This window comes from Tamandua tetradactyla, chromosome 7 (assembly GCF_023851605.1).
Source record: "Tamandua tetradactyla isolate mTamTet1 chromosome 7, mTamTet1.pri, whole genome shotgun sequence".
Lineage (NCBI taxonomy): Eukaryota > Metazoa > Chordata > Mammalia > Pilosa > Myrmecophagidae > Tamandua > Tamandua tetradactyla.
Window position 1 is genome coordinate 22,073,538 of NC_135333.1, and position 17,515 is coordinate 22,091,052.

Below are 17,515 nucleotides of genomic sequence, written 5' to 3' on the forward strand. Positions count from 1 at the left end.
GAACATAAAGAAGAAATAGAAAAACTGAAAAAACAAATCACAGAACTTATGGAAGTGAAAGATAAAGTAGAAAAGAAGGAAAAAACAATGGATACCTACAATGACAGATTTAAAGAAACAGAAGATAGAATTAGTGATTTGGAGGATGAAACATCTGAATTCCAAAAAGAAACAGAAACTATCCGGAAAAGAATGGAAAAATTTGAACAAGGTATCAGGGAACTCAAGGACAATGTGAACCGTACAAATATACGTGTAGTGGGTATCCCAGAAGGAGAAGAGAAGGGAAAAGGAGGAGAAAAACTAATGGAAGAAATTATCACTGAAAATTTCCCAACTCTTATGAAAGACCTAAAATTACAGATCCAAGAAGTGCAGCGCACCCCAAAGAGATTAGACACAAATAGGCGTTCCCCAAGACACTTACTAGTTAGAATGTCAGAGGTCAAAGAGAAAGAGAGGATCTTGAAGGCAGCGAGAGAAAAACAATCCATCACATACAAGGGAAACCCAATAAGACTATGTGTAGATTTCTCAGCAGAAACCATGGAAGTTAGAAGACAGTGGGATGATATATTTAAGTTACTAAAAGAGAAAAACTGCCAGCCAAGACTCCTATATCCAGCAAAATTGTCCTTCAAAAATGAGGGAGAAATTAAAACATTCTCAGGCAAAAAGTCACTAAGAGAATTTGTGACCAAGAGACCAGCTCTGCAAGAAATACTAAAGGAAGCACTAGAGTCAGATACAAAAAGACAGAAGAGAGAGACATGGAGAAAAGTGTAGAAAGAAGGAAAGTCAGATATGATATATATAATACAAAAGGCAAAATGGTAGAGGAAAATATTATCCAAACAGTAATAACTCTAAATGTCAATGGACTGAATTCCCCAATTAAAAGACATAGACTGGCAGAATGGATTAAAAAACAGGATCCTTCTATATGCTGTCTACAGGAAACACATCTTAGACCCAAAGATAAATATAGGTTGAAAGTGAAAGGTTGGGAAAAGATATTTCATGCAAACAACAACCAGAAAAGAGCAGGAGTGGCTATACTAATATCCAACAAATTAGACTTCAAATGTAAAACAGTTAAAAGAGACAAAGAAGGACACTATATACTAATAAAAGGAACAATTAAACAAGAAGACATAACAATCATAAATATTTACGCACCGAACCAGAATGCCCCAAAATACGTGAGGAATACACTGCAAACACTGAAAAGGAAAATAGACACATATACCATAATAGTTGGAGACTTCAATTCACCACTCTCATCAATGGACAGAACATCTACACAGAGGATCAATAAAGAAATAGAGAACCTGAATATTACTATAAATGAACTTGACTTAACAGACATTTATAGGACATTACATCCCACAACAGCAGGATACACCTTTTTCTCAAGTGCTCATGGATCATTCTCAAAGACAGACCATATGCTGGGTCACAAAGCAAGTCTTAACAAATTTAAAAATATTGAAATCATACACAACACTTTCTCGGATCATAAAGGAATGAAGTTGGAAATCAATAATAGGCGGAGTGCCAGAAAATTCATAAATACATGGAGGCTCAACAACACACTCTTAAACAACAAGTGGGTCAAAGAAGAAATTGCAAGAGAAATTAGTAAATACCTAGAGGCAAATGAAAATGAAGACACAACATATCAAAACTTATGGGACGCAGCAAAGGCAGTGCTAAGAGGGAAATTTATTGCCCTAAATGCCTTTATCAGAAAAGAAGAAAAGGCAAAAATGCAGGAATTAACTGCCCACTTGGAAGAACTGGAGAAAGAACAGCAAACTAATCCCAAAGCAAGCAAAAGGAAAGAAATAACAAAGATTAGAGCAGAAATAAATGAAATTGAAAACATGAAAACAATAGAGAAAATCAATAAGATCAGAAGTTGGTTCTATGAGAAAATCAACAAGATTGATGGGCCCTTAGCAAGATTGACAAAAAGAAGAAGAGAGAGGATGCAAATAAATAAGATTAGAAATGAAAGAGGAGACATAACTACTGACCTCACAGAAATAAAGGAGGTAATAACAGGATACTATGAACAACTTTACGCTAATAAATACAACAATTTAGAAGAAATGGACAGGTTCCTGGAAAGACATGAACAACCAACTTTGACTCAAGAAGAAATAGACGACCTCAACAAACCAATCACAAGTAAAGAGATTGAATTAGTTATTCAAAAGCTCCCTAAAAAGAAAAGTCCAGGACCAGACGGCTTCACATGTGAATTCTATCAAACATTCCAGAAAGAATTAGTACCTACTCTCCTCAAACTGTTCAACATAATCGAAGTGGAGGGAAAACTACCTATATCATTCTATGAAGCCAACATCACCCTCATACCAAAACCAGGCAAAGATATTACAAAAAAGAAAACTACAGACCAATCTCTCTAATGAATACAGATGCAAAAATCCTCAATAAAATTCTAGCAAATCGTATCCAACAACACATTAAAAGAATTATACATCATGACCAAGTAGGATTCATCCCAGGTATGCAAGGATGGTTCAACATAAGAAAATCAATTAATGTAATACACCATATCAACATATCAAAGCAGAAAAATCACATGATCATCTCAATTGATGCAGAGAAGGCATTTGACAAGATTCAACATACTTTCCTGCTGAAAACACTTCAAAAGATAGGAATACAAGGGAACTTCCTTAAAATGATAGAGGGAATATATGAAAAACCCACAGCTAATATCATCCTCAATGGGGAAAAATTGAAAACTTTCCCCCTAAGATCAGGAACAAGACAAGGATGTCCACTATCACCACTATTATTCAACATTGTGTTGGAAGTTCTAGCCAGAGCAATTAGGCAAGAAAAAGAAATACAAGGCATCAAAATTGGAAAGGAAGAAGTAAAACTATCACTGTTTGCAGACGATATGATATTATATGTAGAAAACCCAGAAAAATCCACAACAAAATTACTAGAGCTAATAAATGAGTACAGCAAAGTAGCAGGCTACAAGATCAACATTCAAAAATCTGTAGCTTTTCTATACACTAGTAATGAACAAGCTGAGGCGGAAATCAAGAAACGAATCCCATTTACAATCGCAACTAAAAGATCAAATACCTAGGAATAAATTTAACCAAAGAGACAAAAAACCTATATAAAGAAAACTACAAAAAACTGTTAAAAGAAATCACAGAAGACCTAAATAGATGGAAGGGCATACCGTATTCATGGATTGGAAGACTAAATATAGTTAAGATGTCAATCCTACCTAAATTGATTTACAGATTCAATGCAATACCAATCAAAATCCCAACAACTTATTTTTCAGAAATAGAAAAACCAATAAGCAAATTTATCTGGAAGGGCAGGGTACCCCGAATTGCTAAAAACATCTTGAGGAAAAAAAACGAAGCTGGAGGTCTCGCGCTGCCTGACTTTAAGGCATATTATGAAGCCACAGTGGTCAAAACAGCATGGTATTGGCATAAAGATAGATATATCGACCAATGGAATCGAATAGAGTGCTCAGATATAGACCCTCTCATCTATGGACATTTGATCTTTGATAAGGCAGTCAAGCCAACTCACCTGGGACAGAACAGTCTCTTCAATAAATGGTGCCTAGAGAACTGGATATCCATATGCAAAAGAATGAAAGAAGACCCATCTCTCACACCCTATACAAAAGTTAACTCAAAATGGATCAAAGATCTAAACATTAGGTCTAAGACCATAAAACAGTTAGAGGAAAATGTTGGGAGATATCTTATGGATCTTACAACTGGAGGTGGTTTTATGGACCTTAAACCTAAAGCAAGAACACTGAAGAAGGAAATAAATAAATGGGAGCTCCTCAAAATTAAACACTTTTGTGCATCAGAGAACTTCATCAAGAAAGTAGAAAGACAGCCTACACAATGGGAGACAATATTTGGAAACGACATATCAGATAAAGGTCTAGTATCCAGAATTTATAAAGAGATTATTCAACTCAACAACAAAAAGACAGCCAACCCAATTACAAAATGGGAAAAAGACTTAAACAGACACCTACCAGAAGAAGAAATATGGATGGCCAAGAGGCACATGAAGAGATGCTCAATGTCCCTGGTCATTAGAGAAATGCAAATCAAAACCACAATGAGATATCATCTCACACCCACCAGAATGGCCATTATCAACAAAACAGAAAATGACAAGTGCTGGAGAGGATGCGGAGAAAGAGGCACACTTATTCACTGTTGGTGGGAATGTCAAAGGGTGCAGCCACTGTGGAAGGCAGTTTGGCGGTTCCTCAAAAAGCTGAATATAGAATTGCCATACGACCCAGCAATACCATTGCTAGGTATCTACTCAAAGGACTTGAGGGCAAAGACACAAACGGACATTTGCACACCAATGTTTATAGCAGCGTTATTTACAATTGCAAAGAGATGGAAACAGCCAAAATCTCCATCAACAGAAGAGTGGCTAAACAAACTGTGGTATATACATACGATGGAATATTATGCAGCTTTAAGACAAGATAAACTTATGAACCATGTAATAACATGGATGGACCTAGAGAATATTATGCTGAGTGAATCCAGCCAAAAACTAAAGGACAAATACTGTATGGTCCCACTGATGTGAACGGACATTCGAGAATAAACTTGAAATATGTCATTGGTAACAGAGTTCAGCAGGAGTTAGAAACAGGGTAAGACAATGGGTAATTGAAGCTGAAGGAATACAGACTGTGCAACAGGACTAGATACAAAAACTCAAAAATGGACAGCACAATAATACCTAATTGTAAAGTAATCATGTTAAAATACTGAATGAAGCTGCATCTGAGCTATAGGGTTTTTTTTGTTTTTGTTTGCTTGTTGGTTTGTTTGTTGTTGTTGTTTTTTACTATTACTACTACTTTTATTTCTTTTCTTTATATTAACATTTTATATCTTTTTCTGTTGTGTTGCTAGTTCCTCTAAACCGATGCAAATGTACTAAGAAACAATGATCATGCATCTATGTGATGATGTTAAGAATTACTGAGTGCATATGTAGAATGGTATGATTTCTAAATGTTGTGTTAATTTCTTTTTTTTTTCTTTCCGTTAATAAAAAAATAAAAAAAAATAAAAAAAAAAAAAAAAGAGGGAAAATGATCAGTCAAGAATTTTTCAGGAATTTTATTCCCTCCCCTAGCTTCTCTCCCTTAGCCACTGCTTCCTACTTCTACCATCCTCTTTTCTTTCAACCCAATATCTTCAGTAACTTTCTGTGCTCTCAAGGATGTACTGATTCTTTACATCCGTGGTGTGGCTTATGATAACCAATCATGCTCTTCCCTCCCCTTTGTTTTTTTTTTTTTTTGCATGGGCAGGCCCTGGGAATTGAACTTTTTTGGTTTTTTTATGCTTGTTTCACTACATTATAACTGTTGTTGTTTTTACATTTGTTGGGCTTTTCCATAGGCCAAGGTACTCTACTAATTGATTCATGTGCACCAACTTTTAAATTGTAGGTATTCTTATATTCTTTACACGGATAAAAACTGAGACACTGAGAGAATAAAGTGCTTGGTCCAAGTTCACACAGCTCCTATGTAGTTGAGCCAGAATTTCAATCCACATCAACATGACTCAAATCCTAAACTTGTAACCACTCCGCTACCATGCCTCTCACCCACAACTTCTCCCTAGAGAAGCCTGATTAGTTTTAGGTTAGACGCACCTATTGGTCAGTGTGTTCTTACACACAGGTAACAAGTTTCTTCTTTTAAAATTCTATTTCCTCTATGTAAATAGAATTTTAGGAAAAACTAAAATGGGAATTCATGCTCTATTGTAACAGCTTCTTCTCTTATTCACCCAAGTAAATACTGTGATGATTTTTAGGATAAATTTCTCTTGATTTCTGATTTAGAAAGCTTTACTAAATCCTCAGAACTTCAGTTGCTAACTTCGAATGCCTTTATTTTGGGTTACTAAATTTACATATTCCTTTATACTTGCTTGGAAAACAGAATCAATTTCATCTGGTCTTCAAAAGGATAGGATGCCCCACCTCATAGTTTTCAATGTCTTTCTGATGGAATATCTGCAATAGCTCTCATTTCTGGATTGACTGAGCCTGGCCTGGGACCCAGAGAACATTATCTTTATTTCCAGAATGGTCTTGGCTGAGGCTGCATGTCAAATTACCATACCTTACCCAGAAAGCCAGGTCTCTGGCCATTTACTGTAAATTTACAGTTTTTTATCCTCTTCCAAACTCCCAACATTTCTTTTGATGTGAAGAAGCAATTTTAGAATGTACCATATCTAATATAACACATGGACTTATTCACCACACACATTCTTTTAATTAAAAGGATCGGTATGCTGCCTTTTGCTGACAGTTAACACCAATGCTTTAATGCCATTTTCTATTATTGATTTATGAGGTGCATACTCAGAGCAAATTAGGGAATAAATCACTGATGACATTAATTTGCTTACCAGCTCTCCAATAAATGTATATAATTAATTGTGGGCATGCTACCTGTCTCTGCTAGCTTGAAACTTTCCTAGAGTATCAACCTCTCCTCTCTGTTACACTGTTACAATTCTGGGATTAATGAAGAAGGATTGGTTGCATACCTGAAGGTATTGTTTGGGGTGAGAGCTTAAGCCATCAATACATCTGATACCATGAAGAAGAAAAGGAATTTTTGCACACTCCTCTGGAGAGGAGATGAGGAGTCTTGTGGGGAGGAATTTTCTGCTTGAGTGAGGGAAGCTCATTATTTCAAACCTATTACATAGATTTCAGTAACACCTCTGGAACTGATTACTGCTCAACCAGGACGGCTGTAGAATAAAGTGGTTTTTACTTTCAGGGTCATGCTGGGAAAAGGCTTTGGTCTGCAGCCTCCAGGTGCGAGGAATAGGTGGCCTGTGATCTCTGATTAGTCAAAGAGTCTACTATCAAGAGAACAAGTCTCTCCTTTGGATGCAGGAGGGGGTCTCAGTACCCTCAAAAGGGCCGGTTCTTGAGGGGCAGTTGAAGTGTGTGAATGGGTATATTTTCTCTAGAGCCAGCTTGGTTCAAATCCCTGCCTTGACTTACTCTCAAACTTTACATTTCCTTTGACAGGCTACTTTAGTTTTCAGTCTCAGTTTGACTGTAAAGGGGGAAATAGTAATAGTAGCCACCTTTTAGGGTTGCTCTAAGGATTCAATGAGATAATTTGTGTGAAATATTTAAACTAGAGTGACATAGAGTTAGCATTCTATGGTTACAACTGTTATTTATTATACTGGAATTCATGGATGGCTTTGGTGTTTCTGCAAATCTGAAATTCTGGGCACACTTTGTGTGTATGTGCACATTTCTAGGGAGAAAGTCCATGGAATTCATCATGGTCCTAAAGGGTTCCCAGACCTCCTGAGAGTTGAAGACCCTCTGCTATGGGAGATTCCTCTCTTGCACCCTTCTCTACGCTCTGGATAAATTTCCCCCAGCCTCTGCCTGGCGTATGCTGTCCACCAAAACTCCCCCTCCTTTTCAATAATAATAAAGTTAATATTAAAAATGATAATAACGACAGCTAATGTTTATGGAGCCTCTACTATGCAACAGGTCTTAATTTAGCTAAGTCACTCATTTTTACCCCCTATAAAGCTGTTTTTAAAATTAAATGAGGTAACGTGGGCAGAGCAGCTCGCATTTCACTGGTATATAGAATGTAATCAATAGATGCTCTCCATTTTCCTGCTTTTGCATGTTCTCTTTGTTGTTTTCTTGAAGTAAGCTAGGCCTCTCCTAAATCAATTCAGATGGTCTTCATTAAGCACTTACTCTATGGTAAACACTTGTCTGGGTCATGTGGAAAATATGTGGTGATAATATGTATGCAGGATTTTACCAAGCTCTGTCACACATACCATGCATACTGCCAAATGTCACAAGATGCAAGATACATATTAATAAATTAAATCAATCAATTATTAGTTAATTCATTTGAACCCTCCATTCAGGGCCTACAATGTGTTAACACTATGCTAGGGACTTAGTTCCTTCTCTCAAGAAGCTTGCATCATATTAGGGAGGGAGACTGGAAAGCAAATGAAAAATTGATAGTACTACTCAAGCCAACGATTGTAAATTAGATTGAGGTATTAGAGAAGGTTTCTTGGAGAAAACATTTGGGTGAGTTAAGTGGGGATGGAAGAGGAGAGGGTGTCTCAGCAGAAGGTGAAGTTCTGCAAGGGCTTGACATCTCTAGAAACTAAGTGGGCTTTGTTTGTAAAGATAGATGTAAAGACAAAGAGTTTGAATAAAACTCCAACTTAGTGTCCTGGCCTATAAGTTCCAGAAGGGTAGGTCCTCAGGCTGCCTCACAGACCCATCTACCCTTCCTTTCTCTCTCATTTTCCGTGGTCCAACTACCACGGTCATTTTCCAGATCATTCATACATATATATGTATTCATACATACAATAAAAAATACATTTGCCTGTTCCTCAGACAGGCTGAGCCTGTTCCTGATACATGATGTTAGCACTGCAGGTCCCTCTTCCTGAAAATGCTCTGCTACCTTGTCTTCTCACAGCTGCCTCCTTTTCATACAGCATGTTTCAACGCAATTCTCACTTCCTCAGAGAGACCACTCTGAGCATCCAATCAGACTAACTTTCCCCCAGTAATTCTCTATCTTCCTGTTGTACTTTCATGGCACTTCTGACTACGTGAAGTCTTCCCACCCTCAGTGGCAGCCATCAACATTTCAGATTCTGGACGTTGTATCAGCTTAAGTTCCTGACTATGGATTTTGGTGATCAGAGCATCCACCAAACCTCAATGGGTAAGAAGAATGTAGAGAATAAATCTTTGTTGTTTTAAGACACTGAGCTTTTAGAATTATTTGTTACTGGAGCATAACTTAGCTCATTCTGAAAGATACATTGCTGTATCTCCCAATGCCCAGATAGTCATGTAAATAGTTAAGCACTTAATAATTATATTTTGACCAACTGAGTGAAAGAAAGAAGAAAGGAAGGATGGGAAGAGAATGGAAGGAAAAAGTTGGAAAGATATAGGATGAGCTAAAATGATAATGGATCATCTTCTCTAGGAAGATGGCCTAAAACAATAAAAAATCTTCCATCTAGAAAAATAAAGACTTCCCCAAACCTCCAAAAGATTAGAATATAGCTATAATGGGAAGATGTATTTTATATTTATGATGGGTTCCAAGGGTCTCGGGTTCCACTCTTTTTGAGTAAGTCATAAGGTAGACTTCTAAGTATGGTGCTACAAATTTCCCTTGATACCTATGATCTCTTATGAAGGACAAACTGTAGGTCCACTCTTTTTTTTTTTTTTTTTTTTTTTTTTTTTTTTTTTAAAGGAAAGACAGAGAGAAGGAAGGAAGGATAGAAGGAAGGAAGAGAGGAAGAAAGGGAAACATCTTTTAAACATTTTCTTGTTTTATTGTATTTTGTTTCTCCGTTTTCGTTACATGGGCTGGGGCCGGGAATCGAACCGAGGTCCTCCGGCATAGCAGGCAAGCACTTTGCCCGCTGAGCCACCGCGGCCCGCCCTGTAGGTCCACTCTTAAAGAACATTCTTTTTTGCATCTGAGCCTTTGAGTCAGTATTAAATCCTTGGTTTTTAGCCAAAAAATCTTCTTCCCTATTAGCCCTATATCAAATTTCTAAGTTCTCATTGAAATGTGGCTAATACTTCTGTTGATCATGTTTGGTTCCAAAGGTTCTCTGTAGAAGAAGACTTTGGGTTTCAGCATTCTCCCGGCTGCATCGTCCCATAGAATGAAGAGAGATGCCAAATAAAAAGATTCCTTGGGCAGCCATCAGGAGTTCTCTTAATTCCTAATCTCCTGAAGCCATGACAAGCTCAAGAAGGCCCTTACTGGTGATGTAGCAGGATGAAGGAGCTTTGCAGAATTGTTGGCATTCTTTTGTCCTGAGGAAAATAAACTATTTTCACTTAAAATAAGAACCAGATTGCCTGAAAATGTCTAAGTCTTGGGACCCGTTGGCTAAAAACAACTTCCAGAGGGTTTGAATGAGAGCTTTTCCCAAGGATGGCTTTGGTGCAAGGAAAAGAGGCTGCCAGATCCTGCATCATTAACTAAATACCACAGAAAATGGTTCTGTTTTATTGCTGTATGTTAAATTACGGAGAACAAGAAATTGGAAAGTCTTAAGCCCAGCCATGTTCAAAGATAGAAACAAAATACCCCAGCTGATCTGTTCAGGGAATTAGAATTCATAAACAGAGATACAGATAACATATTTTTGGATCTAGCCTGGCAACTTGTTGGCAACCATCATGTTGGTAGAACACATTCAGCCACTAAGCACCTTCTCCCTTCAAATCTGCCTGGAGCCATATTTCAGTCCTATCCTAGAAGAAACCATGTGGCATGCATGAAACAGTTTGTAAAACTGTCTTGGTCCTTTGAGTGATCATTTCTTGTTTATGTTTATACAGACCTTGCAGAGTGATACACAACCTGTGACTATCCCAGGACAGCTGCCATGATCCTCAAGCTTGAGTTTTAAAAGAAGCAAAAGAAAAAATGTGACCTGTGCTGTCTCCTGTTAAAATCCTATTAGAGGCTCCACTCAAGTCTAGAAAAAGCCATCTGATGACATCTGTCTGACCTCCTGGGAAATGGAAGAGGGTGGTTCTTGCCAACAAGATGACTTCCTCCTTCCTCCACTTCCTGCAGCTTTCACTCTAGCAGCACCCATGGCTGTCTTCCAGCTGGGCCTGATACGCTGCTCTCACGGGCCCCACCCTGTACATTTGTGTCTGTGTCTGGAAGCCCAGCAGCTTTGGCTCTTGGCCTACTAGAGCAAGGCAGTCATTCTTGGTCCAGCAAAGGCCTTGGCTCCTGCTGGGCCTGATCTGGAGACAAAAGGTTAGAGAGGATTCCAGAAGCTGGTGGGTTAGAAATTCCAAAGTCTCCATGGAAATGTCAGTGCAAAACATCGAGCTGTACTTATTTTCCAAGATTTCCTCCTTCAGGAACACTGGGCTCTGCATGTGTGTATGTACATACACAAGGAAAGACTAGCACAGATATAATTAAGATACAATTGAAATCCATTCCATTTGATTTTGTTTATAGATGAATTACAACTATTTGACTGTCCTCCTACCTGGTATTTTCACATGGTTCAACATACTATATAATCTTAACACTACATTGGGCCCTGGGAATAAAAGGAGTAGTAAGAAAAGATCCTTCAGGGCACACGACATCTAGCATGAGAGATAGGCATTAAGTGGATGATTATGGTACATATAGTGTAATAAGACAGGTATATAACAAGGACAGTGCTGGCAGAAAGGAGGGTGTTCTTAGTTACTACATGGCCATGATCCTCTTTGTTTGAAGCCAGCTAATCTCTTCCAGTACCTAGAGTGTAGAGAAGATGGCATATAAGTTTTTGTTAATAAACTTTTTATTTGGGGATACTTTAGATTTGCAGAAAAGTTATAAAGATAGTACAGAGAATTCCCATATACTTATCACTCAGATCCCCTATTGCTAATGTGACAAACTGTCATAATACTTTTGTCAAAACAAAGAAATTAACATTGATCTACTACTAACAACTTAACTCCAAACTTTATTTGGATTTCACCAGTTCTCCCACCCATGTCTTCTTTCTGTTGCAGATTACAATCCAGGATGCCACATTGCATTGAGGTATACTGATTTCAAAATGTGTTTGCAAATTCTTTTATGTTCCCCTCATAGAGAGTGGGAATTATGTCCCCTTGTCTTGAGGCTGGAGAGACTTTGTTGATAGTTTTGGTCAATAGAATATAGTGGTAATGACACTGTGTGACTTCTGAGACAAAGCCATAAGTGGTGATTTTAATTCTGTTTGTTTGTTGGAATATCCACTTTTTAAAATTTTTTAAATTGTATAATATAGCATATACACAAAGCAAAGAAAGAAAAAGCAATAGTTTTTCAAAGCACTCTTCAAGTTAGTTGTTCAAGCACTCTTCAACTACTTAGTTACAGGACAGATCCCAGAGTTTGTCACAGGCTACCATTGCATCATCTCAGATTTTTACTTCTAGCTGCTCCAGAATATATGGGAGGCTAAAAAGAATAAATATTTTTTTATCATCACAACCAACTTTTTTTCCCCTTTTTTTGTGAAAAATAACATATATACAAAAAAAGCAATAAATTTCAAAGTACAGCACAACAATTAGTTGTAGAACATATTTCAGAGTCTGGTATGGGTTACAATTCCACAACTTTAGGTTTTTATTTAGCTGCTCTAAGATACTGAAATACCAATTTAATAATTCAGCAATCATATTCATTTGTTAAACCCTACCCTCTCTGTATAACTCAACCATCACCTTCAATCTTTCTATCCCACTCTTTAAAGGTATTTGAGCTATGGCCATTCTAACTTTTTCATGTTGGAAGGGGTTGTCAGTAATATGGACTAGGGAGATGGAACAATCTGATGTTCTGGAGAGGCTGGGCCCTCTAGATTTCAGGACTTATCTGATCCAGGGACCCATCTGGAAGTTGTAGATTTCTAGAAAGTTACCATAGTGCATGGAACCTTGCAGAATCTTATACATTGCCCTCAGTGTTCTTTAGGATTGGCTGGAATGGTTTTGGTTGGGGGTTTGGCAAATTATGATAAGTAGCAATGTGTAACTGAAGCTTGCATAGTTCCAGAGTAGCCTCTCAACTCTATTTGAACTCTCTCAGCCACTGATACTTCATTAGTTCCACTTCTTTTCCCCTATTTTGTCAGGATGGTATTGTTGACCCCACAGCGCCAGGGCCACACTCATCCCTGGGAATCATCTCCTATACTGCCAGGGAGACTTTCATGTCCCATGTAAGGGGCAAGGAAATGATTTCACTTTCAGAGTTAAGCTTAGAGAGACTAAGGCCACATCTGAGCAACAAAAGAAGTCCTCCAGAAGTAACTCTTAGGCATACCTATAAGTAGGCTAAGCTTATTCACTACCTATATAATCTTCACAAGAGCAAGCCTCAAGATCAAGAGCTTGGCCTATTGATTTGGGTGTCCCTAATGTTTGACCCAGTATCAGGAGTTTCCCTGGTGGTAAAGTTTAATAGTTTCATATGTTTTCTCCCATCCCTCAAGGGACTTTGCCAATACTTTTTGATTATCTGCTTAATATATTCTAGGATTTATCAAGGCACTACATTAAGCTATGCAGGATTAAAGGCTCTCATTTTTATTCTGGGATCCCTGTGTTTCAATTGTTCAAATGAGCTATCCACACAGGTTGTGGAATACTCACTCTTGAAATCTCCAGTCTCTGTGTAAGCAGTCCAACTACTCTGAGACTGCCATGCTCTGAGGAAGCCCAACTACCCCACATACAGAGACCACATGGAGAAGCCCTGAGACTGCAAGAAGAGAGGTCTCTGCCCAGCCACCCTCCAGCAACCTCCAGTTGCTCCCTGAACTGTTCCAGCTTTGGCCACTGTCTGACTTCAACTGAGTGAGAGACTCAGAGCCACAACTATTCTGACATCCAGACACTGAAAGAGATAACAAAATGTGTGTTGTGTTGTTGCTTTGAGCTACTACATTTTGGGGGATTTTGTTATACAGCAATAGATAAATGAAACAAAAAGACCCCACCAACAATTCTTGAATGAAGTATGAGGCTCATTCACATTTAATAACCTCCAAGACTTTCTACGACTTCATTTTTCACACATTCATTGAGCACCTACTGTGTGCCAGCAACTATTTAAGTGTGGGGAAAGTAGTTGACTAAGACATTTTCTGAACTCTAAGGGCTCATAATCTGGAAAGAAAAACAACAAATTACCACAGTATGATATATTAAATGCAAAGTGTCATGAGACTTATTTCTTGGCAGACCTGCTAGATAACCTTCATTTGAGCCAGGACTTGCAGGGTGAATCACAATTTTCCATTGGGAAAGGGGAATAGGGTTCATGGCATGTTAGCAGAACCCAGAATATATTTCTGTGTAGCTGAAAATGCATGGTTAATTCGCAGGATATGTGTTTGGAGGAGTAGGGGAAGATGGTTGGGTCAAGCATGGAATAGGATGCACATGTTAAAAAGGCTGGAGAGGAAAACTGAGGTCAAGTTGCAAGAGTGGAATCTGCCTGGATGTGGGATATCGTATCTCCTGACCTGGATCTGATTCTCTCACCTGAAACTTCCCAAGAAGTTGATGTTTTAATAATAATCATGGAATAGTGCCCTCAGGAATTTGGACACAAAATATACATACACCATACATAAATGGACCTCCCGGTTGAATACACTTGAAAATTATTAGGGTTTAAAGTGTGAAACCTCTGAGTAAATGTGTCAAAATAATGGCAGAAGAGTTTTTGAGGCTTTGTATTTTCATGGTTCATCTTTTCCATGGAACTAAGTGTTTGTTGGGGGCAGGGATGTAGGAGAGACTGCAAATATGAATTTTCAAAAGTAAACAGAGCTTTGGTGAAAGAAAGTAGAATAAACTCTGTGAAGGCCATGACTGAGGTTTGAAGTGGAAAAAGGGATAGTGAAGGAACTCAAGGTGGTGGGAGAGAAAATGTTAGGAGAGAAAGGGCAGTCACGGGGGTAGGGAGAGGCTGTGATTTGGAAACTCTGTCTCCTGCTGAATCTTGCTTGGGTCAAAATAGTGTTTCCTTTTATTTAACTTAGTTGGAATTTGTTTCTGTCCCTTGCAAGCAGAACAATACTGACTAATTCCCTGGGCTTAAATATATTTTCTCAATTGATCCTCCCCAATATACTGATACTCAAAGGAAATGAATAAGTGGCAGAGCTGGATTCGAAAGGATTTTCTGACTCCAAAGCTGTGTTCATTCTGAAAACCAGAGGCAACATTTTATGCCCACTGCCCCTATTTTACCCATTTCTCTGACAGCCTGACCTCTTTCTTTCCTCACCCATTTGGCTAAGGAAAGATGGCTGATGCCCCAGAGGCTACCCTAGGCTCTGAATAATGTAGAAGGTGATATAAGCTGCTCACTACTCTAATTTTTATTTGCTCACCTTAAAAATAGAAAAGAAATACCTCTCAGGTGCTAGTAGAAGCAAGGCAAAGGTACTATTGTAATTTCACAGATGAGAGAGCTGAGATCAAAGAAGTTGTCTTAGGAACAACAGCTCAGGCAGAAACAGCTGAGCTGGAGTTTGAGACCAGGTTTCTGAGTCTAAAATCCATGATCTCCATTCCTGGGTATTCTGATGTATTATTAATAATGATGATAAAATTGTACAATTTACTAATACTTACATAGTGCCTACTATGTGTCAGCTGCTCTTCTAGTGCTTGAGAGTTATTAACTAATTTAATCCTTGTGAAAATCCTATGCAGTAGATACCACACTTTCCATTTTATAGATGAGAAAATCAGGACACAGAAGGTCCAGTCACTCATCAGAGGTTGCACAGCTAATAGAGCCAGGTTACAACCTCAAGCAGTCTGGCTTAGAGTCTGTGCTCAGAACCTCTATGTGATACTTTAAAAGTGGTGAATGTAAATGAAAAAGTAATTCAAAGGTGGACCACATTGGCTCAGCAGGCAGATTTCTCACCTGCCATGCAGGAGACCAGGGTTGGATTCCTGGTACCTGCCCATGCAAAAAAAAAAAAAATTTTGGATGTGAGTCTTTAGAGCAGGTGACCTTTTATACTTGGCTTCTCTTTTCACTCTCTTGTATTCATATCCTCTTTGTATTTGAGAGGGACTTGATGGTGCTTGTCTGGATAAAGAGTAGGCAGTTGGGGCACCTGAGTACTCAAATGAAGATCTATGATTTCTTTTTTGTACCTATCCTGGTTCAGTTGCTGCTATTCACACCCTCCTCAATTTTTAGAGTTCTTGACTGGGGGGCCTTTTTCACTGGGGTCTCATCTCCTTGCCTCCTTTCCTATCTCTCCTGACCAAGACCCATCTGTTACCTTGATGGCTGGACACCTGCTGCCAAGAGAAATAATCCCCTTGGGTACAGGGTGTTACCAAAGGGAACAGGGTAGGGAGAGTGCTTCCTGTCAGCAGCCCAGAGGGCAAAGGGAGAGTAGCAGGAAGGCTCCCTGGGGTCAGAGGGTGGGGTAGATGTGGGTAAGGAGAGGATCTGCCCAAGGGAGGAGAGAGGGCTTCAGGGGCAGTTGGAAGATAACAGGGGCTGGCAGAAGCCAGGAGCACAGGGAAGATAGCAGGGAGGCAGCTTCAATCGGAAAAGGAGGGAGAAAGTGATTAGGGGCTAAGGAAATGGTGCTAGTAAAGGAGGTAGGGTTGGGGAATGATAGTAACTTACATTCATACAGTGTTTCATTGCTTAGACAGCATTTTTGATATACATTATCATACCAGGGAGGCTTCACGAGTCTCCTGACTTTGCTGAAAAGTAAACAAGGCTCAGGTTATAAGCAAGCAAATGAATGCTTACTGGGCACCAGCTAGGTGCAAGGTAAGGTGCTATGTGCTTTTATATCTGCTAATTGAGGAAACCCTTAGAAGCCAGTTGCAAGAAGGTAGGAATATCTCCTTTATAGATGAAGAAGCAGGCTCAGTTTAACTCCTTTGTTTTTAGAAATATATACTGAGCAGCCACTTTCCAGGTACCATACAAAACCTGAAGGTGAAATCAAAGCAAACATTTCCCCAGTGAGAACTGTTCTGAAAGCCTTACCCATATGATTTCCTTACCTTTTCCCACTGACTCTATGTGATCAGCACACTATTACCATCCACCCTTTACAAACAAAGAAAGGGAGTCCCAGAGAGGTGCAGTGGCACAAGGGGTAAGCTGAGAGTGGGATTTGAATCTAGGCAGTCTGGCTCTTGAGTCTAAAGTTTCATCTATAATGTGCTACAGCAGCGGGTAAAATAAATGTGGCTTTCTTCTTAATTTAAGCTGAATAACTTATCCAAGATCTCACTGTTCACAAGCATCAGGGTCATGGTTCAAAACCAGGTTGGCTGACTCCAGATATTATGTACCTTCCACTAACACATACTGCCTGTCAGGGTTCATGGGGTAATGTCTTACACATAGCCATGTGAAACACAGGATACACTGAGTGAGATAAGTTCTCCTTCCCTAAGCGCCAGGGCATAAGTAGACAATAGCATCCCACACTAGGATCCAAACAAACAAAATACCGTAGAAGGACTCATGGCCTCCAGTTACTTGAGAATTAACTGGGTCTTAGACACTTTGTCTACATTTTGGCTCCAGTGTAATCTCACATGGAATGGGATATTACTATGTTTAAATGCCAGGCTCAGGTGACAGATATTCAGATCTTATTTTGCCAGCTCATCTCTTTACTTTCTTGAGGTCTAATTTTCTATCCTAAGATTAAGTAGAACTGATCCTAAGATTAAGCACCTGATTTTTTAGGGTTTTTTCAGAATTAAATTAGATAACACCCGTGAAGGGCTTTCCTTGGTACTCAGTGCACAGCTACCATGTGAA

General features: G+C 38.8%; 1 long non-coding RNA gene across 1 annotated transcript in view; it reads right to left on the reverse strand.

The window, feature by feature from the left end:
* LOC143690877 (uncharacterized) overlaps window positions 1-10,924 on the reverse strand; it is a 36,711-nt gene extending 25,787 nt beyond the window's left edge. The window contains exon 1 of the long non-coding RNA XR_013179238.1: window positions 10,503-10,924. This is a non-coding gene — a long non-coding RNA (uncharacterized LOC143690877). The remainder of the gene's footprint in view (window positions 1-10,502) is intronic.
* Window positions 10,925-17,515: the final 6,591 nt, after the last annotated feature.